We start from the raw sequence: 25,330 nt of genomic DNA on the forward strand, positions 1-25,330 counted from the left end.
CTCCTGCACTGGGCGGCAGAATCTTTATCACTGAGCCACCTGGGAAGCCATACAGTCCAGAGATCCCTGAAATTATTCAGCTATCCAATCCTAAACCAGCTCAGCTTTCCTACTTTGCTTGGCCTATTTCTTCCTATGAAAATCACAAAAAAGCCCCCGGCTCATGCCAGTTCATTTGATACATGACAAATTCTGGTGCTTCTCCATATGGCCCAGAGTGGTTGGCATGCCTCTTTCTCTTAGAAACTGTGAGTAGCAATAGTCTCCTGATCTATCGCCTTAACCATAACTGAATAAAATCAAGTTCTCAGTACATTCTAACAAGCTAATCAAATCCATTTTCCTTCAAAAGATTCTAAGTTCATCTCAGTTCTATGCATTGAAAAGTTTGATGTGAAGTTTATGGTTCCATGGAAGAGAGCTAATAAGGAAAAATACAGAAAGCAAAGCTTTCTTGAAGAGAGAAGTATTTAGGTTCTAATTTGACTCTGAAACTTACTCAGTAATTAAGTATTTGACAATATGTTTAACTGTATACATTTTCTTATCTACTTTCTCCTCTGCAAAATGGTGATTTCTACTTGCAAGGATAGTTGTTAAATTACAGGTTGGCCAGCACACATTAAATGCTCAAAACTATAGATTTTTATTCCCAAACTCAGTAATTAAATGGCACTTGAAATTGGAATGATCAATTTTCAACGTCTTTTAATTTTTAATTACAATATTTATGTGTGCCCAATTAATTGTAAAACAATACAAAATTTTATAAAGAAAAGGTAAATATCCACCTGCTCCTACCAGCGCTCCAGTTCATCCTACCCTAATGTTCATACCTGCAAGTAATCCTTCAACACTTTTCCCCAAGGTACAATCAAATAATTTATATTTAAAAATCACAGTGTGCTGATCAGAAAAGGCTCTTTACAGAGTAATGCCAGTTAATAAATGTAAAATGAATGACAGAACTATTAAATTATCAATTTCAAATCCTTGTGATCATTTCAGTCACGCTTCATCAATGCACGGAAAACCACTGGATTTAAAAGTTCTTGAGGGAGAAGATATTCCCACAGTGACAAGGTATTACCCCAGAGATTATTCATAAATCACACAGGGGAAAACCAGACTTTTCAACTAAAGAACCTACAGGTTATCACTTTAAACAAGTTATCCAACTTATCATCACTAATATTGTGAGAAGCTGACATCTATGCCTCCTCATGTGATACAATTATAAAGGGTCTCCTATGAATAAGGTAGTGTTGTGAAAAAATTCTAACTTGAAAATAAGCCCTTAGAGCTATTTATTTCTGTTTACAGAAAATATGGTGAATAGGGTTACATATTTCATGATACCACTAGAAATTAGACAAACCCAGACTATGAGGCCTTCTATAAAACCTTGGTTTCTTCAAAAGGCAATGGAATTTTAAAAAGCAAGGAGTATGTTTTAGATAAACATGGGTTAAGGGAATTTTTTTTTTTTTAATTATATGTTGGAAGGTTTCCCTGGTAGCTCAATGGTAAATGTAGAGGACTGCCAATGAAGAGAAAATGGGTTTGAGCCGTGGATTCCAGGAAGATCTCACATGCCAGGGAGCAACTAAGCTTTTTTGCCGCAATATCGAGCCTGTGCTCTCGAGCCCAGGAGCCACAACCAGAGCCCACATGCTGTGGTTCCTGAAGCCTATGTGCCTGGAGCCTGCGCTCCTCAAGGGAAGCCACTACAGCGAGGAGCCCGCACACCACAACTAGAGGGTAGCCACTGCTCTCTGCAACTAGAGAAAAGCCCAAACAGCAACAAAGACCCAGCACAGCCAAAAATAAATAAAATTATTTTTAAAAATACATATGTTGGAACTGTCCTGTATGTTCTGTTCAGTTTTGCTACAAACCCAAGGCTGCTCTGAAAAATAAAATTTATTATTTAAAAATGAAATATGTGGACCTTGATTGGATTCTCATTTGGAAAGTAAATCAAAGACGATTGAGAAAACTTGAGTATTCTGTTGATATTAGATATTACATACTTGCTAATTTTCTTAGTTGTTAGAAATATGTGTCCTGCCCATAATTAATTATATAGGAGAAAGTCCTTTTCCTTAGGATATGCATGCTGAAGGATTTAAAATATACTTATAGCTGCAATTTCTTTTCAAATTGTTCAGCAGCAAAACTATAGTTGTGTATGCACGTGCAGATGTGTGTGTGCCTCCCCTGTACACGAAGAGACAAAGCAAAGAGGTAAAAATTCTATCTGACTTCGCTGGTGGCTCAGACAGTAAAGCATCTGCCTACAATGCGGGAGACCTGGGTTCGATCCCTCTGTCAGGAAGATCCCCTGGACAGGGAAATGGCAACCCACTCCAACACTCATGCCTGGAAAATCCCATGGACAGAGGAGCCTGGTAGGCTACAGTCCATGGGGTTGCAGAGTCGGACACGACTGAGTGACTTTCTTTCTTTATAGGGATGTCTGTAGTGTTTTTCTTTAATCTTTTCTGAACTGGTATTAAAAAAATAAATAAATGAAAATAAGGAAAAAACACCTTGCAATTTATCCTGAAAGTGACTCAGACTTTGCAAAGACTGTGACTCTACAGACATAGGTCTTTTACCTGGATCTGTACTGCAAAAGTAAAACCACCATATAATTTCTGTGTCTTTGGGGGTCTGGATGTTCTAAATTGTTTATCTGTACTCTGTTGACATACTACTTCTCTTCTGTTGCATCTTTTGTTCTGAAAAATATAGAGTTAGAGAGCTTCGAGGATAAGGGGATAATCTCAGAAGCACCAGAGTATGGAACAGTAAGGCTGCCCTATGCCTTGTATTCTACTAAAATATGGTTAAACTAAATGTCACCAAGATGAAATGGTAAGTACTAAAATCTGAGGACCGTAGGTGTTTCCATCTTAATGCAAGCAAGTGCTGCTCCACTAGGTTTTTCATCTGCTTTAATAGCATGTTCAGTCACTTATAAGGGCCTGACACATTATTTTCGTTGAGCTGTGTTTTCTAAAAGTCCCTATGTTTACATCCTTTAATTGTGCAGAAATTCCTTCAACTTTATGATCTCTTCTATGGAGTTGGACACTAATTGGTAGCTCTGTCAAACAATTGCTAGAATTTTTTTTTTTCCTACTCACAGAAAGACAGCTCAGTTCCAAGCCAAGTATGCATTCTTTGCTTCCTTTTCTTTTGTTTCCCTTGGGTCTAGATGCTGCAAACTTTAGGTCATTTGTCAATTTTACCAATTAAAACCATGTGCTTTGCCAAATTAAAAGGGCTGCTACCCCTTTAAGTACATATTTAATAATTCATGCATGAAATAGAAATAGGACTTGCCTTTCCCTGACTGGAATGAACAAAATTTCCTCAGAGATTGCTTTAGTGTTATATCTAGATAATGCTTTAGGATTACAATCTAAATCATACTAGAATAACTGCATTCGAATTACTATGATACATCATTCTAATGTACAGGCCTACAGTATAATGTTACTGTTGGAGTAATCCAATAAAACCTGTGGGTCCCAGAACTAGAACTGTGTGAGAAAGGCCTTGAAGACTGCCTGAATATATATTGTTAGAGAGAAGAGAATTTGCTGATTTGTAACCATACAAATACATGGACATTATAGAGGGTAAATGGGAATAATTTTACAACTGAGGAGGAAAAGCAGACTGTAGTTACAAGTTCATGTCCATAAAACTGAAAATAGTGCAAGAATTTTTGGGTGCTAAAAGCAAGTGATCTTGGGTTAGTAAAACTGACATGAGTTCACTTGAATGTGAAACTTGAATCAGTTAAATGATTAAGCTTTAGTTAATCATTAGTCAAATGCTTCAGCTTCTCCTCACATTGTCTAGAGTTATGGCAGTAGGTAACAGAATGGTCTAGATTTTGGAGTTAAAATTTTGAGCTTTATTTCCTGCTCTACCACTTTCTAGGTGTGCATTCATGAACAACACATTTACCACTCTGTAATTCAGTATTCTTACCTCTAAGGTAAAGGTAACAAAAATGGTTAATACATTTCATCATGGCAAAACAGGATTAAATAAAATATCTGTAATTTTCCTGACAGTAGGGTTTCAGTATGTGTATTTAAATTATTAATATATGTGGGCACAACATTGTTTGCCCATCTAAAATAACTCCGTTAACACCAGCTGGTGCCAAAAATGCCCACTGATATTTTCAGAAAATTCTTCTTTCCATATGCAAATATATTTACTATTGAAAATCTTTCAGTGACTGCTGATTGCCCTTAAAATGAAGTCACACTTGGCTAGCACCTTTTATATTACTTTTTGTCATCTGGATTTTCTCTTTCCAGTCCGATTTTTTGAAATTCTCTCCAGAATAATGCTATACTTCTATTTTTAAAGTAGGATTCATACACCCAATAAATTTCTAAGTCCTTGCATGACCCATGTTCTCTCTCAGTATCAGAACTAGTTCTTCTACCTGAAAATTCTTTCTCAGTCTGCCCGTTAGGCTACTGTCTATGTGGCCTTCAAACCTCTATCTGGATACATCTTAGTCTGGGATCCCTTTTCTCATTACTCAAGTCCAAACTGAATTATACTGCTATGTATCCCCATAGCTCTTGGAGCACACCCAGAGCACTGTACCTCTGCTATCAAGCAATAAGTCTATTTATTTTTCTCTATCATTGTACTGAAAGTTCTGTTAACAGTCCAGGAAGGATTATTTCTGTTAAATTCATGTTTTATCCTCAATACTTAGGAATGTAACCATCACACAGTATTCAGAGCACATAACTGTTGAATAAGTGAATACCACAAGTTTCACATATATTGCATTAAATGTTATCACCAAATGGGATATTTTGGTGTCTAATATAATTCATGATGACTAAGACAAAAGTAAACTTACTTTGTTCATTTAAATGTTATTCAGACAGAGCTTCTCCACACTCCTGGATGAAAACTTTGTCAGAGCCATTATGTCTCTGATTAGTTTTAAGTAATAGAATGCCTTATAGTCCCTCTGTCTTCTTAAATTCAGTAATTAAATGCCCAGTCTAATGAAATAGCCAAAATTTTCAATACAACTGTAAGTTATAGCTAATTCCCATTGCCCTAGTGAGGCCAGCAGCTGCTTGAGACCTCTCCTGAAGACAGGCTTCTACTTTCTTAATTATAGTATGCCCCACTCATCAGATTAGATGATGGAAAGAGCCTGGGTGGTAAAAGATAAAAAGAGCTAGGCTATTTCCACCTAACTGTTCACTGCTTTCTACTGATCTTCTGCATTCTAGATCTGGCTGATGTAAAGCTGACTCCTTTTCTCTCTTTTAAGGTGTATGTGTGTTGTATGTGTGCTGTGGGGGTGTTGAAAAACTCTAACTGTACTTCCTATGTCAAAAGTGATGGATTTTCTTATGGCTGGCCCTCTTCCTCAGTCCTGATTTTTGCTTATTCATTCAGACCCTTTAGAGTTTCCATCACCCCTCAGTTTATCCTGAGCTGCTGATTCTCTAGGGCTTCATGTGAATTCTCTCAGACATGTGGCCCGTATCTGGTTATTGGTAAATATTTCCTTGACTTCAGATCTTAAAGAGATTACTGCACCCCCGTGTTCACTGTCAAGATATGAAACAACTTAAGTGCTCATCAACAGATGAATGGATGAAGATGGTGTGATATATATATATATAAATATATATACACACACACACACACTTAGTCACTCAGTAATATCCAACTCTTTGAGACCCCATGGGGTCATGTCTGACTCTGCTAGCTCTCCAGGCTCCTCTGTTCATAGAATTCTCCAGGCAATAATCCTGGAGTGGGTTGCCTTGCCTTCCTCCAGGGGAGCTTGCCAACCCAGGGATTGAACCCAGGTCTCCCACATTGCAGGCAGATTCTTTACTGTCTGAGCCACCAGGGAAGTCTAAACATATATATATATATATATATATACACACACACACATATATATATGTATGCATACACACACACTCACACACAAAGGGATATTATTCACCCATGAGAAAGAAGGAAATCTTGCCATCTACAACAATTTGTATGAAACTTGAGAGCATTATGCTAAGTGAAATAAGTCTGACAGAGAAGGACAAATACTGTTCATCACTTATATGTGAATCTAAAATAGCTAAATTGAGAGAAACAAGAGAGTAAAGTGGTGATTATCAGGGCCTGGGGTGTGGAAGGGTCTTCCCAGGTAGCGCTGGTAAGAAACTGCCTGCCAATGCAGGAGACATAAGAGACAAGGTTCAATCTCTGGGCTGGGAAGATCCCCTGGAGTAGGAAATAGCCACCCACTCTAATCTTCTTCCCATGGACAGAGGAGCCTGGCAGTCCAGCAAAGAGTCAGACACTACCCCATGGAGTTACATAATCCATAGGATCACAAAGAGGAAAATGGGGGAATATTTGTTAAAGGATTTATAAAATTAACAAGTTCAGGGAATCTCATGCACAGGAGGATAATTATACCTAGTAACACTGTATTATATATTTGAATATTGCTTAGATAACAGATCGCTAAATGTTCCCACTCAAAAACAGCTCCTTGGGAGAAAAGCTATGACAAACGTAGGCAGTGTTTTAAAAAGCAGAGACATCACTTTGCCAATAACTGTCCATATAGTCAAAGCTATGGTTTTTCCAGTAGTCATGTAAGGATGTGACAGTTGGACAATAAAGAAGGAGGAGCGCTAAAGGACTGATACTTTTGAATTGTGGTGATGGAGAAGACTCTTTGAATTCCTTTGGCTATGTACCCAGAAGTGGAATAGCTGGATCCTCTAGTAGTCTATTTTTAATTTTTGAGGAAATTCTGCACTGTTTTCCATAGTGGCTGTGCCAATTTACATTCCCACCAACAGTGAACAAGAGTTACCTTTTACAATATCTTCACCAACTAATCTTTTTTTTTTTTATAATGCAAGGCTATGTTTTTCCAATCATCTTAGATTCTCTTGAGTCTTCACAAGTACAATTTCAAAATCCTTGGTGTAAGAGATGGTAGCCATGTGATAAGTTTTTAGTGCATCCTTTTTTTGCAAATTTTACAAGATTTTCCCCTCTTTTTGACATATACTATTATTTTTGTTACATTCTAAACTTAGTGTTTAATATTCTATTATACTAGTTTCTCTAACAAAGACAGAAGAACTCTGATTACATGTAGTATAAGCTATCCTTGGTTCAGTTTTTGGGGGTGGCCTTATATGGCAAATAAATAGAATATCTGGGAACTCTGACAGTTGGTTCAGGTCGTGGAGATGTCTGAGTGGAGTGACAGAAGTACAGCAGGAAACATTTACATGGAGCATAGAAAATTTATACTAAATGATCTCTAGCATAAACTTGCAATTTCAAGAGGCTTATATTGAAAAAAACAAAAAGAAATCAGGAAACATGATAAAAATACCACATATATTTGATGGTAGCATTTTGTTGAGACTTTCATTTCAAATGAACTTAATATATTGAAATTGAAATTATGCAATTTAAAAGCCAGAAACTTGTTTCAGTACATAGTTTTCTACCTATACTTTGTAAAGCTTTTTCGGGAGCAAATTCTGCAAGTAATTCAATACCCTTGGTCCCTCATAATGTGTATTCTCATTGCTGCTTTGTTTTTTAAATTTTTGTTGCCATTTAGTATAGACTAACTCAAATCATTTCTAAACACCAGTGGCATCTATAATCCTTTAAGAACTAACTAACTTTAAAACTGAGTTTCTCTCACTGCAATTAATAAGGTATGTCCTTAAAAGTGTACAATTAAAATAAGTATGTTGGCCTTAAATTTTCTGGTAATTAAAATTTTATTGCAATCTCAAATATGTTTGGATTTGTTGTAGGGGTTATCATTTTTCCCAGTGGCACTGACGATCTTGAACTAAAATTCTATGAGAAATAAGGTTCTGTATACAATTATTACTTGCACAATTATCACTGCAGATGGTGACTGCAGCATGAAATTAAAAGACGCTTACTCCTTGGAAGGAAAGTTATGACCAACCTAGACAGCATATTAAAAAGCAGAGACAAAAAAAAAAAATAAAAAAAATAAAAAAAATTAAAAGCAGAGACATTACTTTGCCAACAAAGGTTCGTCTAGTCAAGGCTGTGGTTTTTCCAGTGGTCATATATGGATGTGAGAGTTGGACTATAAAGAAAGTTGAGCACAAAAGAATTGATGCTTTTGAACTGTGGTGTTGGAGAAGACTCTTGAGAGTCCCTTGGACTGCAAGGAGATCCAGCCAGTCCGTCCTGAAGGAGATCAGTCCTGGGTGTTCATTGGAAGGACTGATGCTGAAGCTGAAACTCCAATACTTTGGTCACCTGATGTGAAGAGTTGACTCATTGGAAAAGACCCTGATGCTGGGGGGGATTGGGAGCAGGAGGAGAAGGAGATGACAGAGGATGAGATGGCTCGATGACGTCACTAACTCGATGGACATGAGTTTGGGTAGACTCCGTAAGTTGGTGATGGACAGGGAGGCCTGGTGTTCTGCGATTCATGGGGTCACAAAGAGTCAGACACGACTGAGCGACTGAATTTAACTGAGATATGCACCTGACTTAAGTTGTTAACCAAAGTTTGGTTTGGAAATTTGCAACATAGATTTAGTAGTTCCTTTTATGGGGCTGGATATTTAAAGAGAGAAGATTATTTTTTAAGGTGAAACACTGAAAATATTGAAAACACCTATCTGGTCTTTATACAGATCATATATATATATATGTATATACATATATATATATAGTCTGTATGAATAGAACAGAAGGGATTTTAAGAAGGAATAATGCAAATGAGAGAGAGATTGATGCATTAATTTTCCTAGGCCCAGGCTAAAATCTGTCTCTGTGGAGTAATTGCATCCTGTTCCTTAGATGGTTAGAAATGTTCCTTTCATCTTTCTAAGAAATTTCTCTTTCTGGTTAAACCCACTATGCTGTGTCTACTGTGAAACCAAGAGAACAAGCAAAAAGATACGATATACCCACCCTGGAAGGCAGGTTCTAAGGTTACCTAATAACCATAGTGTTAGCATAGTTCCATTCTAACTCTCAAACTTTTATTCTTTACTGTTTTATAAGCACACCGTGTAACCAAAAATGGCATATAAATTCTAGCTTGCTGAGTCTAGGAAAATAGAAAATATCTATCATTTCCCTGAAAACTACCTATTTTATTTGGAATTTTGAGTTGACAAAATTGGATAAAATACATATTCCATGATAATTACCAGGCACAGTTTTTATGAAGTATACTCCATGACAAATGCTTCATAATTCAAGCTATTCCCATGAATCCCCATTGTCAATCAAAAGACACTTGCAAAAATGGTAATAGCTAATAATTAATACAGTTTACTATTCTTCAAATGGCTATTATTCTGGTGGTTTTATTAATACTTTCCATCTCTTTACTCAGCGTATTCTTACCATCCCCAGGGGATACTAAGTTTTACATTCACAGCTAGTTCAATACTTTTCTTCTCATCATTTTTATTTGTGGTTTTATTGTTGAAGGTATCTGTTGAGTATTCGATCCTCATCACTCAAACATGCACACTACTGCATGTATAATAAGCATATGCATACTGCTGACATGCTTGATTTACAAACATCTTTAGTAGGCCTCCAGGTAATCGCAGAAAGCACCCCCACCCCAAGCCTCCGCCATTTCATTCCTCATTACTTAATGGAGAAAGCAGATTGATCTGTTGTCTGACAATTTGTCATCCTCCACAGCCTGCTGGTGTCAATCAGGACTAGGGGACAGACATTCATCAGAACCACCGGGACCTTGTCATTAAAAGTGGACGTGTGTCTCCTGTAAAGTTGAACGGAAATCTGAACACCCACAAAGAGGGTGGTAAACAGGACACCTCTGAAGGTCACTTGAAGGTAACCATTGGCTATTTAAGGATAGAAACACCATTTTGTTCAAACTCATGGTAGTGTCTCTTTTAAATGTAAGGCAGAACAGAAGAGAAAGCAGGAAGAAGAGAAGAAACACCAGTAATATCTGAGAATTATGAACTCAAGAGCAGCCAAATTCTTTAGGGCTTCAGTGTGACTGTCAAGGTGACATGCAGGGATGAACTGGCTATACAAATAAAAAAAAATCATTCCTACTACTCAAATAAAGCTGTCTTTTATAAGTTATAATCACAAAATTGTACCCTTTAAATAGCACTATATGATAATAGTAACGGGCCAGCAAAATTTCAGGGCAAAAAAATGAATTAAAATAGTTTAAAATCCTATTTGTTTCAGGATAGAGTTAATAGCAGTTAACATAAAAAGATCTTCTGTCAAAGAAATATTTGTGCATTACTTAGATCTCAAACACTGTTCATTAGCAATTAATTTTTTACTGCAATTGCAATTACTTGGAAAATTCAATATTGCTATGAAAATAATCATTTCTCTTACATATCATTTGAGAAATGTTTATTAAATTGATTAAATATTTTCATTGTGTGGTAGGTTTTCTAATGGTGAAATATAGTCTCCTGATTTTATCTGGTTCAATGCCAATAAATAAGACAATGATAAGACGAATTGAAAAAATACTACTCTATCATTGAGCTAGTGATGACTTGTTTAAATTTGGATGTTTCTTAATTAGATAATGCATTGACTAACCCTAAAAATAATAAAGCATGTAACTACAACGAATTTTGAAGTATTGTATTATTAGTTACATGTATTTAGTTTCCTTTAGTCATTCACTGAAAAGGAAAACAAGAGTCTCCTACCTCCAGTCATTCATTTCTTCATTATTCATTTGCCCAACAATTCAGCAAATATTCAGCTAAACCTATTAATTTCTAGACACCATACCCAGAACTGAATGCACAATGATGAATGAAAAGGGCAAGATCTCGAAGTCTCAAGGTAACTGTGAACCTAGGGAATGGAACAGAGAATAAGCAAGTCCTAACAGATATATTTTAAATATTATGAAGTGTGATAAGCACAGTAGAAGGGGCTGGAAGAAAGTAAAGGATTTGGAGGAACGGCCACCTTAAAGAGCAAATCAGGTTCCTACTGTCTGAGATTCAATTTAGGCAGGGAACTGAAGAATAAGCACGATTGAGGAGATAAGCAGCAAAGGAGAACATTCCAGGTGGAAGAAACACCATGAATGAAGAAGGCTCTGAAGTTTGTTCAGCATTTAGTGAATTAGGAAAACTTTCCCAAGATGATGCTAGAAAAGTAGGTATGGTGAAGGATTTGGGTTATCATTTATCTGTGATGTAAATCAATGATGGTTATTACTCAAGTGCCAATATCTCCCTCATAGATATGCACATACACGTATATACATTAGCAGCAACAGTGAGTATATTAATTAGTATAATCCTTTACCTGTTTTAAAAGCCAGTAAAAGCATATATTCACACTAAGACAAATAAATCTGGTGGAAAACAATTATCATGAAACAAATACATAAAACTAATGCTTAAGTTGTTTGTTTAGGCTCAGTTTATTAAGATAATAATTGGGTAAAATCCAAATTTTCAAATATTATTAAAGGATCCATTTAAACTACCATAAAATAAAAACTACAATTATTTATAATATTTATATCACAAAGTCAATAAGAATACCTCATATTAACATTTATGAGGCATGGCCAAAGTGCACAATTAGGCAAATACTGGGTTGACCTAAAAGTTCATTTGGACTTTTCCATAAGAGCTGGAAAAACTCAAAAAAACTTTTTGTCCAACTCAGTACACAGACTTAAATTATGACATTCTTTACAACTAAAAAAAAAAGAAAAAATGTGAAGTGCCTGAATGAGACTGACCAAATAAATTATGATATCTCCACCGTAAGGTGGATTCGTGGCAGAGAGGGGGAACAAGCAGGATAATTGTTCCTGCTTTAACTTTGGTTGAATCTAAAGACAATATGGGCCTCAACAAGTAAGGAGAAACAGTATCCAAGAAGCAAGAAAATTCATATTCAATATCCTACATGCAAGATAAAAATAAAACCTAAGAGTGGCTGTTCCCTTCCCTACCTTTTTATTTTGCAGATCCAGCATATTTGGATTCTGTGGGTGCAATATACACCTAAAACATCTCCTGAGTGACAATCTGTATTGTTTGTGTGTGTGGAGCTCTGAATTCATTCAGGTTGTCTCATTAAAAGCTTCTAAATTATAGTTGGCAATCAGTTCATTGCATACAAAGGAGGAAACAGGACTCTCATATGTTCAGAAATGTACAAGCTAAGGGGAAAATAAAAACTAAAAGAAGAAAAACTATATGCCATGATACCCAGTGTAATTCATTTAAATTTAATTAAATTCAGTGAATAACCTACTTGTAGAGATTAGGAAAATGAAATGACATATTATTTAAATATGGAAAATATATTTAAATCTAAGTAATTTCAAACACTCACTATTTTTTGCATCTCCTACTTTTGATAGTAACTCTACTAGGCAAATAGAAACCATCATTTTTAAGTCACCTGCCTGATGAGCATCTTTTAGAGAATCCAGGGTTGCTTACTTTCTATTTTTAAATGTTTTTTTAACATATATGTTGTATTTAGTTTAATTTACAAGAAATATACTCATGTAAATGAACAAATCTGCATGCATAACTGATGACTTTGTGAGGCATATAGGCATTCATTTTATATGCAATTTATACACATTATTCTCAAATGTATATCTCCATCCTTGATCTTTTCCCTCAACCCATCATCTTTACCATATGTTCAATATTTCTCTTTGTCCCAAATTACATTGATTTTTTTCCCCAAAAAACCTCACTTCCATATTTTCAGTCAGGTGTTAGCTCTGCACCCATGTAGATAATAAGAGCAGAAATTTGAGGTATCAATTCTGTGTACTTCATCTCTTTTTAATTTTATATCCTGTCAATTATTAACATTAATTAATATTATCCCATGGCTAGATTAAGAATCCAATTACTTCTCACAAGTCTTCCAATTCTCTCAACTTAATAAAAGCTGCAATAATTTCCTATCTATTTGAATAACCTCTCCATGATACCTTTGTCCCATGAAAATTCATTTTCTACCCTAAAGCCAAATCTATTTTGAACTCCTTTGGTTAAAAATCCATCAATAACAAGGTTTTACCCTAAAAATGAAGGCCTGACTCCGCCGTAACCTCAGTTTAAATGACCATTCTTTGTCTACTATGACCTTCTTTCATAGAACAGCTTTTAAAATGGATGGTACAGTAATCAGCAATGAATAAAAATATAAACGCATGGCTATGTTGATCTTTCTAGCCCTCTAGGAGGCCTGGTTAGGCATGAACAGTTAGAACTCCCAGATCAGTTACTTATTACAAGCATTATAACCTATCTGACCTGCTACGAGATGTTTAAGAAGTCCTGCTTTGGAACAACTGCTTTGAAAAGCTCTTTTAGATAGTTGGGGGTAACTCTACATTGTTTCCAACGCTCTCATCTCTAACAGCTCATTTCTATTCTTACCTAGATTCTTATCTAGGTTATCCTTGTGATTCATAAGACAATACTAGAATCACGCTCTTCTCTCTCTCAGAATCAGCCCACTCAACAACAAACAAATCTAACCCTAACCAACCCAACTCTCTATCAATGTAACAATGGTGAGTGAAGTGAAAGTCACTTGGTCATGTCCAACTTTTTGTGAGCCCATGGACTATACAGTCCATGAACAATCTAGGTCAGAATACTGGAGTGGATACCCTTTCCCTTCTCCAGGGGCTCTTCCCAACCCAGGGATCGAACCCAGGTCTCCTGCATTGTAGACGGATTCTTTACCAGCAGAGCCACAGGGGAAGCCCAAGAATACAGAAGTGTGTAGCCTATACCTTCTCCAGGGGATCTTCCAGACCCAGGAATTGAACCAGGGTCTCCTACATTGGAGGGGGATTCTTTACCAAATGAGCTATCAGGGAAGCTAAACGTAAAAAATTCATTCCAATCCCTAAGAAAGGCAATCCCAAAGAATGCTCAAACTACTGCACAATTGCACTCATCTCACATGCTAGTAAAGTAATGCTCAAAATTCTCCAAGACAGGCTTCAGCAATACGTGAACCGTGAACTTCCAGATGTTCAAGCTGGTTTTAGAAAAGGCAGAGGAACAAGAGATCAAATTGCCAATATCCACTGACTCATCAAAAAAGCAAGAGAATTCCAGAAAAACATCTATTTCTGCATTATTGACTACGCCAAAGCCTTTGACTGTGTGGATCACAATAAACTGTGGAAAATTCTGAAGGAGATGGGAACACCAGACCACCTGACCTGCCTCTTGAGAAACGTGTATGCAGGTCAGGAAGCAACAGTGAGAACTGGACATGGAACAACAGACTTGTTCCAAATAGGAAAAGGAGTATGTCAAGGCTGTATATTGTCACCCTGCTTATTTAACTTATATGCAGAGTACATCATGAGAAACACTGGGCTGGAAGAAGCACAAGCTGGAATCAAGATTGCCAGGAGAAATATCAATAACCTCAGATATGCAGACGACATCACCATTATGGCAGAAAGTGAGGAGGAACTAAAAAGCCTCTTGATGAAAGTGAAAGAGGAGAGTGAAAAAGTTGGCTTAAAGCTCAACATTCAGAAAAGTAAGATCAAGGCCTCTGGTCCCATCACCTCATGGGAAATACATGGGGAGACAGTGGAAACAGTGTCAGACTTTATTTTTTTGGGCTCCAAAATCACTGCAGATGGTGACTGCAGCCATGAAATTAAAAGACGCTTACTCCTTGGAAGGAAAGTTATGACTAACCTAGACAGCATATTAAAAAGCAGAGACATTACTTTGCCAACAAAGGTCCATCTGGTCAAGGCTATGGTTTTTCCAGTGGTCATGTATGAATGTGAGAGTTGGACTGTGAAGAAAGCTGAGCACCGAAGAATTGATGCTTTTGAACTGTGGTGTTGGAGAAGACTCTTGAGAGTCCCTTGGACTGCAAGGAGATCCAACCAGTCCATCCTAAAGGAGATCAGTCCTGGGTGTTCATTGGAAGGACTGATGTTGAAGCTGAAACTCCAGTACTTTGGCCACCTCATGTGAAGAGTTGACTCATTGGACCCTGATGCTGGGAGGGATTGGGGGCAGGAGGAGAAGGGGATGACAGAGGATGAGCTGGCTGGATGGCATCACCGACTCGATGGGCATGGGTTTGGGTAGACTCCGGGAGTTGGTGATGGACAGGGAGGTCTGGCGTGCTGCAATTCATGGGGTCGCAAAGAGTTGGACACAACTGAGTGACTGAACTGAACTGAACTGAAACATACAACTATAATGACAAACCTTACCTTAACTTCCAGCCCATTAAACTTTACTACGTTTTCTGCATTTCCATAATCTCTTTCCCTCTTTTATGACAACTATTTTATACCTTTTTTTTCTCTCCTCAAACACTCAAATCCTCCATGTTCTCCTTATCCTTAGCTGATGCCTCCCTTCCCTTATCACTGAAAAGAGACACAATTAAACAAACATGCAAAAAAAACTTCCGCTGTGCTTCAAACACAATGTCTATCATCCTCTCTGATCTTTCCGTATACAATATTCTGACTTTCCTCCATGTGCTTTTTTAAGCCCAGACAGACACTGATCCTCAGCTTGTAAAATCTTCTCTTTTCTCCAGCCAATATTTCTCCTGAATCTCCATATTTCCCCCTTTCCTATTATTCATCCTAAACAAGAACAAAACATAACAACTAGCACAAAAAAACATCACCCTGGATCATCATCATGCTCTAGTACATTTCCCTGCTCCAATTTATCTTAAATCTTCTCAATAATCTTATCTAAATTTACTGGTTCTAGAATATACCATATGTGTTTGCACCTAAGGGTCTCTGTACTTGTGGTTCCCTTTGCTTGGAGTTCTCGCCTCTAAAATGCCCCATGCTTACTTCCCTTGGCTGATTGTATTTCTTGGGCCCCAAAATCACTGCAGATGGTGACTGCAGCCATGAAATTAAAAGACACTTACTCCTTGGAAGGAAAGTTATGACCAACCTAGACAGCATATTAAAAAACAGAGACGTTACTTTGCCAACATAATCCGTCTAGTTAAGGCTATGGTTTTTCCAGTAGTCATGTATGGATGTGAGAGTTGGACTATAAAGAAAGCTGAGCACCAAAGAATTATGCTTTTGAACTGTGGTGTTGGAGAAGACTCTTGAGAGTCCCTTGGACTGCAAGGAGATCCAGCCAATCCATCTAAAGGAGATCGGTCCTGGGTGTTCATTGGAAGGACTGATGCTGAAGCTGAAACTCCAATACTTTGGCCACCTGATGTGAAGAGCTGACACATTTGAAAAGTCCCTGATGCTGGGAAAGATTGAGGGCAGGAGGAGAAGAGGATGACAGGATGAGATGGTTGGATGGCATCACCGACACAATGGACATGGGTTTGGGTGGACTCTGGGAGTTGGTGATGGACAGGGAGGCCTGGCGTGCTGCAGTTCATGGGGTTGCAAAGAGTCGGACATGACTGAGCGACTGAACTGAACTGAACTACTTCCTTTTCATCTTTCCAATGTCTCCTTATCATAGAAGTGTTCCTTAGCCATCCTATATTAAAACCATACTCCCAACTTCACCCACCACGTCCCTGTTCTATACCCATGGCCCAGATACATTACAAGTTATTTTCATCTTCTTTCGCCTCCATCTCTTTTACAACATTAAATCCTTAATACTGGCAACATTTTTTTGTTCTATATTTCTAACATCTTGAAAAATCTCTAGTGTATGGTAGCCACTCAGTGAAAGTGAAAGTCGCTCAGTCATGTCCGACTCTTTGCAACCTCATGGTCTATGCGATCCATGGAATTCTCCAAGCCAGAATGCTGGAGTGGGTAGCCTTTCCCTTTTCCAGGGGATCTTCCCAACCCAGGGATCTGACCCAGGTCTCCCACATTGCAGGAGGTATATTTACCAGCTGAATCACAAGGGAAGCCCAGTAGACACTTATTAAATGATTGAATATGTCCAAAGGGCTTAAGATGCTGATTTTGGGCCTACCTATCTCTTGCAATCAACTTGCCTTGCATTGACCCTATGTTCACTACATTGAATGTATACTGCTCTTCATCTTTTTCTCCTTTCTTAAGTTTTGACTCTTGAATACTCTCATCTCCTTTATAACCTGGCCCAGAGTGTTTTAGGCTTTATTCATTTCCCCCATATTCTTCCTCCTCTCTTTACCTGACCAACATACTTATTCTTTGATTTCAGCTGAGTTCCTTCCCTTCCCTAACATCACAGCATTACCTAACACATGCCTTCAGTTCATCCTGAACTGTTTCTTATTATTTATCCTAATTGTAAATTTACAAATTTCATTTTTTAAAATACCTTTCACACTAGACACTCACTTTAAACTAGTGAGCTTCCTGAGAGTTAACACCATGGACATCATGATCTACCTGTTGAGCAGTTCTAACTCTTTCCATAAAAAAGGGTTTATTTTCTTTAATATCACTTTATGTAATTCCATTGCAATATTTTTCACCTCAACAGTGGTATACAAAATTGGGTAGATGTAATTCAGTTATTACTGTTACACCATATCTGGACTGAGTGCCGATTTTATACACATATCTTCTCAATAAAATTTTCCATATGATAGACATATTCTATTAACCAAGCTGATTAAGATGTTACAGTGGACTAAGCTTAGAAACAGACTAGCGATAAATAGTAATATTTTTTAAGGTATATAACATAATTTTGTAACCAATTTGGTTTGTTCGTTTGATCACTGTTTCAAGGGAAATACATCCATGCTGAGATGTCTCAACTTATTAATGTCTCAGACTAAAGTAAAAAATTAAGCACTAGGATGTTAGCAGGTAAGTCATCTATGTGATATATCAAGAGCTTCATTAGCTTCAGGTAAGTTCTTAAACACTTTCAAAACAGTTGATTGCTGCTTGGCATTCTTTAGTTAGCCATGGGTTGTTTAGGTTTAAGTCATTATAATTCTACTGACTCTCCTTTTCCTATTCAATAAACACCCATCATTACCCCTTACAGGACACTGCATTTGATGATGGATTTACAGACTTATGTCATATAAGCCTCATCACAGCCCCTCTCTGAATTCCTGCCCCGCCTTGCAGGGCATATTTTAACAGTCTCCATCTCTCATCTTCGGCATTACCTAGACTCTTTGACTATCACAGAGTTCAAAACTTCATTCCATATACGGAGTTGGAAACGTTGTACACTTATAACACTTATCATGCTTCATTATAACTTTTGTAGGGATACGTTCTCTGTGATTCTGAAGTCTTTTAGGTCAAGGAATACATTTTCACCAATTTTTTATACCTAGAGTACAAAATAATGCTTAAAAATGCTAAGGAAATGAATGTTTTGAAACTATATTTTGAAATAATAACTTTTTAGTTACTGTACTCTTGAAAACAGAGTTCCCACTTTCATCAGAGAATAGGCTACAAGAAAGTAATAAATATGCATAATATACCACTATCCTTAATGTGCTGATAAATTAAAATGAAATCAAGCACTCAAAATTTAAAGAAGTTTCAAATAAAACAGTATACTCTGTGCAAGACAGTGCTACATGAATAAAAAATAAGTGTTACCATCAAATGTGAATGGTGGCAATTTGTGATCTTTTGTTAACTACAAATATACTTTAGTACAACCAGAAGGAAAACATAATTTGGAAGATAAGATTTTAACTTAGTAAAAAGTACATGAATGCCATTGTATTAAGTGTGTAAGATGAATATTATTTTAGATCAATTTACAGATAATACCCCTAAATAAATATAATTTAAAAGTGCACATGAAAGCTAGCATTATTACAACTAAAGTGATTTATAGCAGCAACGGTACACTCATACACTCATGAATTATTCTCTAAAGAATATCTCCCACTAAATTAAAATTATCATGATGTTAGGGGAAGCACACTGACTGAAACTGCTCACCCTGACCAGACTCCCTAGGATCCATTTGCATATGTTGTCTCACAACAGCAGGTCTTGGTAAGGAACATGGAAGTAATAAGCCACCACCAACCAGAAGAGATCAGAAAAGGTCAAAAGGAGACACCACATGTCTGTCCACCTCCCAGAATTCCTCTGGGTAGCATCCATCTTGGCTGAGTGATGCGTGCGCCACCAGGAAGGACTTGGAGTCAGAATGATTGGCCAAAGACAACCTGGAAACTAACCCCATCACCATAAAACCCAAGACTGTGAGCCACACGGCAGAACAGTTCTCCTGGGTTCTCTTACCCCTGCTGCTGTCCACCTGGGTGCCCTTTTCCGATAAAGTCTCTTGCTTTGTCAGTATGTGTCTCCTCGGACAATTCTTTTCTGAGTGTTAGATAAGAGCCCACTCTTGGGGCCCTGGAGGGCCCCCCCCTTCCTACGACGATGAGGGAATGACAAAATTAAATAGCACTGAAGAAAATGGCATTCTTTTTGTTTAATATGGATTTCTTTAAAATAGTTTCTTTAAAATTGTGTACTTCTAAATATGTATATATATATTTAGAAAAGAAATACACACATATTTACATAAATATAGACATATCTGACTTTGGCTACTTAAACAGAAGCATTTCCTTTTAACCAGTCTAACTCCTTTTTACCATATAAAAGGACAACTTTAAGACATATTTATACTACATGGAGCAAACAATAGCCTGCCTTATTGGAAAATAATTAATTTAATTTCCTTGATTGAGCTATACAGCTGCCTGTAATTTCACAATAAATCAGTACACATTTTTGTATTTCCTTAAAAAAAGAAGAAAGAAAAAAATAAAAGAGTTTAACAGCACATTGGAATGTTAAAATGATTTCAGGGAAGATTAATAACACCCAAATGGTAGTTATTCTCTTGCTTTGCAAGAAAACACATTATCTATTCCATAATAATTGATTGCTTTTCTGAGGAATGTCCTTGATTTCAATGGTATTGTTCAGGCTTTTGATACTAATCTGTAAGATGTTAGGAAAGAATCTCACCTCATCATACATTCTGCAAGAAATAAAAAATCTGCACCTGATAAATCATCCATATTCTCAAAGTGACAATTTTCACTTGAAGAACTGGTCCCCTCTGAATACCTTCAAAATCAAAAATCAGAGGTATGTTCCAGAATTTAAAAAAAAAAAAAAAAAAAAAACCTCACAAAATGTATCTTCTTAAAGAAGAGAAGAGCTGTAAAAATAGAAAATCAAACTTGCCCTTTCAAACTTACTTTGTGCCCTTCTGAGATGCGCTTCCTATTTTTCACTGCTTTTAGGGTTATCTGTTGATTTTAAAAAATGGACACAGAACAATGCATTGCCGATCACCAAAATCATTCAAACTACTTAGCAATCAATGTTGGAAGTTATAGAGCTTCACTTGGAAAAAAAAAAAGAAAACAGTTCTCAGACTTTTACAAATTGCACATTTTTTTTCTCTATTTGCATACTCTCTTCCTAATAGGATATTTGCCCTAAAAGGACGACATGGTATACGGGAAGAAATGTAGTCCTTCACTCAAGACACCTCTGTGGCAATGCTATCCGTCACAGAGAGCAGATAGTTATCACAGAGTGACTCAACATAATTAGGTAACTTAACTTTTCTGCATTGAATTTTATTTATAGATTAAAAACTGAGTTAATAATTCTTACCACAGAAGTTGTTATGATATTTAGATGAGAAACATACAAGCATTGGTCCATATAATATATCAATAATACTGGTTTCTATATTTATGCAGTTATTTTGACTATTTGAAATCCTTTTGACACAGTGATTATCATATTCTTTCTTAGAGAGTTGTCAATAAATGAATGGAAAACTTATTTTGCTAAGTCAACAGGAATTGATTAAATACCTCTTATTGTCAAATATTATAACTGAATAAACATTAAAACTTGAAAAGTTCTGTCTCAGAAGATTACCCATGTCTTACAATAAGCTGAAGTGACTAATCAAATGAAAGGAAATATAATTTGAAGGCATTCAGACCCTTTGGACAAATAGAAAGCTTAGTCAAATGCTGATTTTCACAAGTTCCCCCTTAGAAACACAGCTCAACAAATCTCAGTGAGGCAATTGCCACTACTACCAAGTATGTATTTATCCAGCAGCGTTAGGGTTACATACAGGCTAAGAAGTTCTACTGTTCTCCCGATAGCATAAAAATGATATTCTGTCCTAAGTTATTGAGCATATGCGACAGTTTGAATTTTTCAAATATACACAGTTATGCTTTGCTTTACTGAGCTTCAAAGATTCCGCATTTTTAATTACAAATTGAAGATTTGTAGCAACCATGCATGGAGTAAGTCTATTAGTGCCATTTTTCCAACAGCATTTGCACATTTCATGTCTTTGTATCACGTTTTGTCGATGTTCACAACAGTTCAAACTTTTTCATTATTGTTATATTTGTTATGCTGATCTGTGATCAGTGATATTTGATGTTATTACTATGACTCACTGAAGGCTCAAATGATGGTTAGCATATTTTAGCAATAAAGTATTTATAAATTAAGACAGGTATACAGCTTTTTTAAAAAGACAGAATGCTATTTCACACTGAATAGACAACAGTATAATAGAAACATTACTTTTGTATGTGCTGGGAAAACAAAATTTATGTGACTTGGCATTACTTCAAACTTATTTTCATTGTGGTGATCTGAAGCTGAACTCAAAATATCTCCAAGGTATGCCTGTATACATTCATGTGTGTGTGTGTGTGTATATATATATATAAGTATTCTTTTCATCCACAAATCTATGAAAAACTGGGACAGACTTGAAATTATATAGCACTGATAAAATACCTAATGGAACACTGTTATACATTCTCCAATTAGTGCCTCCCTTCAAAATGGGTATTTTCTGTGAGTATAGAAAAGGATTAAGATGACAGAAAGCTTTCTGCAAAAGTAGACCAATGGGAAATTGGAGCGATTGATCATATTTGCAGTATTACCTAAAGTAGATGTACACAGAATTACCAAAGTTAAAAATGGTTAAGATTAACAGAAAGAAAAAAAAACGGAATAAATAATGAATCAGCAACAAAATAGGTGAAGAATATAGAGTAAGATTCTAAGTTGGTATCAAAGACTGGCCTATTGGGAGTTTTACAAGTATGTGTGTGTGTGTGTGTCTGTGTGTGCGTGCTAAATATTATTACATTCTTCTCTAAGTCAGGATGAGTAGTATTAAAAAAATATATTATAATCATTATATTTTCTTTCCTCATTGCTTTCAACAATTTTTCCTACTCTTCTTTCCTTCCTCTTTTTTTTCTTTTACTCCTACCCTTCTTTCCTTTCTTTTGCCCAATTATCATATCTTTTCTCCATTCCATTTTTACTGTGAGCAAGACTTATTCTGAATATCATTTTCCTGAGAACCAGTTTTAGCATTAAAACATTAAGTTATGGAATTTAGGCAGAATTGCTCTTATTCACTTCTGCAAACCCAAGTTTGCTGACCTTAATTATATGGCGTGGATCACAGCTGTTCCATTGATATTGCCAGTGATTGATAATAAGGGGGATGGGAGTAATTAAAGAGCATATGATGTGTTTGTTTGCATTTTGAGTGACTGCTATAGAGCAAACACAGTCAAAGGCACGGTACATTAGATAAATCAAATAGCTCAATAAATCAGCACAACCTGCCAAAAATGAGCAAAGGGAGCTTGCAAAGCAGCAGGCCTACATGTCGAGCCTTAGGCAAGCTGTTTCCTCTAAGGTGAAGTCATCAAAAATAGCCCCCAAACCAGAAACAACTCACCCTTTGAAGGACTCAGAATCTCATGAGGTAAGATAAGCTTAAATGTATGAAAAAATTTTAGCATTTGAGCAAGCACTGTATAGTTTGTGAAGTTGGCTCATATAAATTTTTACATTTAATCCTTTCAATAATATTTTGAAATGTTATTTACAGATGTGAAAATGGAAGTGCACAGAGAAATATTTAACACCACGTGGCTAAGGAAAATTCTTCTGAAGGAATTTTTTCCATATTTCACACTCTCTTCTCTACCCAGACAAGTCATAAAGGATAATGCTTCTCTACACTTAACATCACAACTGGTATTATTAGATGAGCCCCTTAAGAACTGGTGAGTTGGGGTAGTGGTTTAATATATTGACAAATTACAGAAATTACAGAAGAGCACATGAAATAGATAATTTGGAACATAAACTTGGTGGTTTTAGTATGAAAAACTCCACATGGTTATAATATAAACTAAAACTAGATAAAATAAATTTTGTGTTATTTTGTAGTATAAAAGTGAAACAAAGTAACATGATTAGAGTAAGGCTATAAGATATTCAAGCTGGTTTTAGAAAAGGCAGAGGAACCAGAGATCAAATTGCCAACATCCACTGACTCATCAAAAAAGTAAGAGGTTCCAGAAAAACATATATTTCTCCTTTATTGACTACACCAAAGACTTCAACTGTGTGGATCACAATAAACTGTGGAAAATTCTGAAAGAGATGGGAATACCAGACCACCTGACCTGCCTCTTGAGAAACCTGTATGCAGGTCAGGAAGCAACAGTGAGAACTGGACATGGAACAGACTGGTTCCAGAAAGGAGAAAAGGAGTACGTCAAGGCTGTATATTGTCACCCTGCTTATTTAACTTATATGCAGAGTACATCATGAGAAACACTGGGCTGGAAGAAGCACAAGCTGGAATCAAGATTGCTGGGAGAAATATCAATAACCTCAGATATGCAGACGACATCGCCATTATGGCAGAAAGTGAGGAGGAACTAAAACGCCTCTTGATGAAAGTGAAAGAGGAGAGTGAAAAAGTTGGCTTAAAGCTCAACATTCAGAAAAGTAAGATCATGGCATCTGGTCCCATCACCTCATGGGAAATACATGGGGAGACAGTGGAAACAGTGTCAGACTTTATTTTTTTGGGCTCCAAAATCACTGCAGATGGTGACTGCAGCCATGAAATTAAAAGACGCTTACTCCTTGGAAGGAAAGTTATGACTAACCTAGACAGCATATTAAAAAGCAGAGACATTACTTTGCCAACAAAGGTCCATCTGGTCAAGGCTATGGTTTTTCCAGTGGTCATGTATGAATGTGAGAGTTGGACTGTGAAGAAAGCTGAGCACCGAAGAATTGATGCTTTTGAACTGGGGTATTGGATAAGACTCTTGAGAGTCCCTTGGACTGCAAGGAGATCCAACCAGTCCATCCTAAAGGAGATCAGTCCTGGGTATTCATTGGAAGGACTGATGCTGAAGCTGAAACTCCAATAATTTGGCCACCTCATGCAAAGAGTTGACTCACTGGAAAAAACCGAGGCCGGGAGGGATTGGGGGCAGGAGGAGAAGGGGACGACAGAGGATGAGCTGGCTGGATGGCATCACCGACTCGATGGGCATGGGTTTGGGTAGACTCCGGGAGTTTGTGATGGACAGGGAGGCCTGGCGTGCTGCAATTCATGGTGTCACAAAGAGACACAACTGAGCGATTGAACTGAACTGAACTGATAAGATACCTATTCAAGGCAAAGACTGACACATCCAGAAAAATAAAACCTCAAGACAAAATAAAAATTTGGCTCCATGAGAAATGACTTAGAGTAAGTTACTAATTGCAGTATGTATCTTCAAATGATTGAATTAATGAACTTTATAATGTTCTATCTGCCATATAAACACCATCTCTGCTTTGTACCAATAAAGCTATGAAATAATTTTAGAGTTATTCAGTTCAGTTCAGTTCAGTCACTCATCGTGTCCAACTTCTTGCAACCCCACGGACTGTAGCACAACAGGCCTCCCTGTCCATCACCAGCTCCTGGAGTTTACTTAAACTCAAGTCCATTGAATTCGGTGATGGCATCCAACCATCTCATCCTCTGCTGTCACCTTCTCCTCCAACCTTCAATATTTCCCAGCATCAGGTTCATTTCTAATGAGTCAGCTCTTCGCATCAGGTGGCCAAAGGATTGGAGTTTCAGCTTCAGCATCAGTCCTTTCAATGAATATTCAGGACTGATTTCCTTTAGGATGCACTGGTTGGCTCTCCTTGCAGTCCAAGGGACTCTCAAGAGTCTTCTCCTATACCACAGGTTGAAAGCATCAGTTCTTCGGCACTCAGCTTTCTTTATAGTCCAACTCTCACAACCACACATGACTACTGGAGAAACCATAGCTTTGACTAGACAGACCTTTGTTAGCAAAGTAATGTCTCTGCTTTTTAATATGCTGCCTAAGTTGGTCATAACTTTTTTCCCCAAGG

The sequence above is a fragment of the Cervus elaphus genome, chromosome 29 (assembly GCF_910594005.1).
Source record: "Cervus elaphus chromosome 29, mCerEla1.1, whole genome shotgun sequence".
In the NCBI taxonomy this organism is placed as follows: Eukaryota; Metazoa; Chordata; class Mammalia; order Artiodactyla; family Cervidae; genus Cervus; species Cervus elaphus.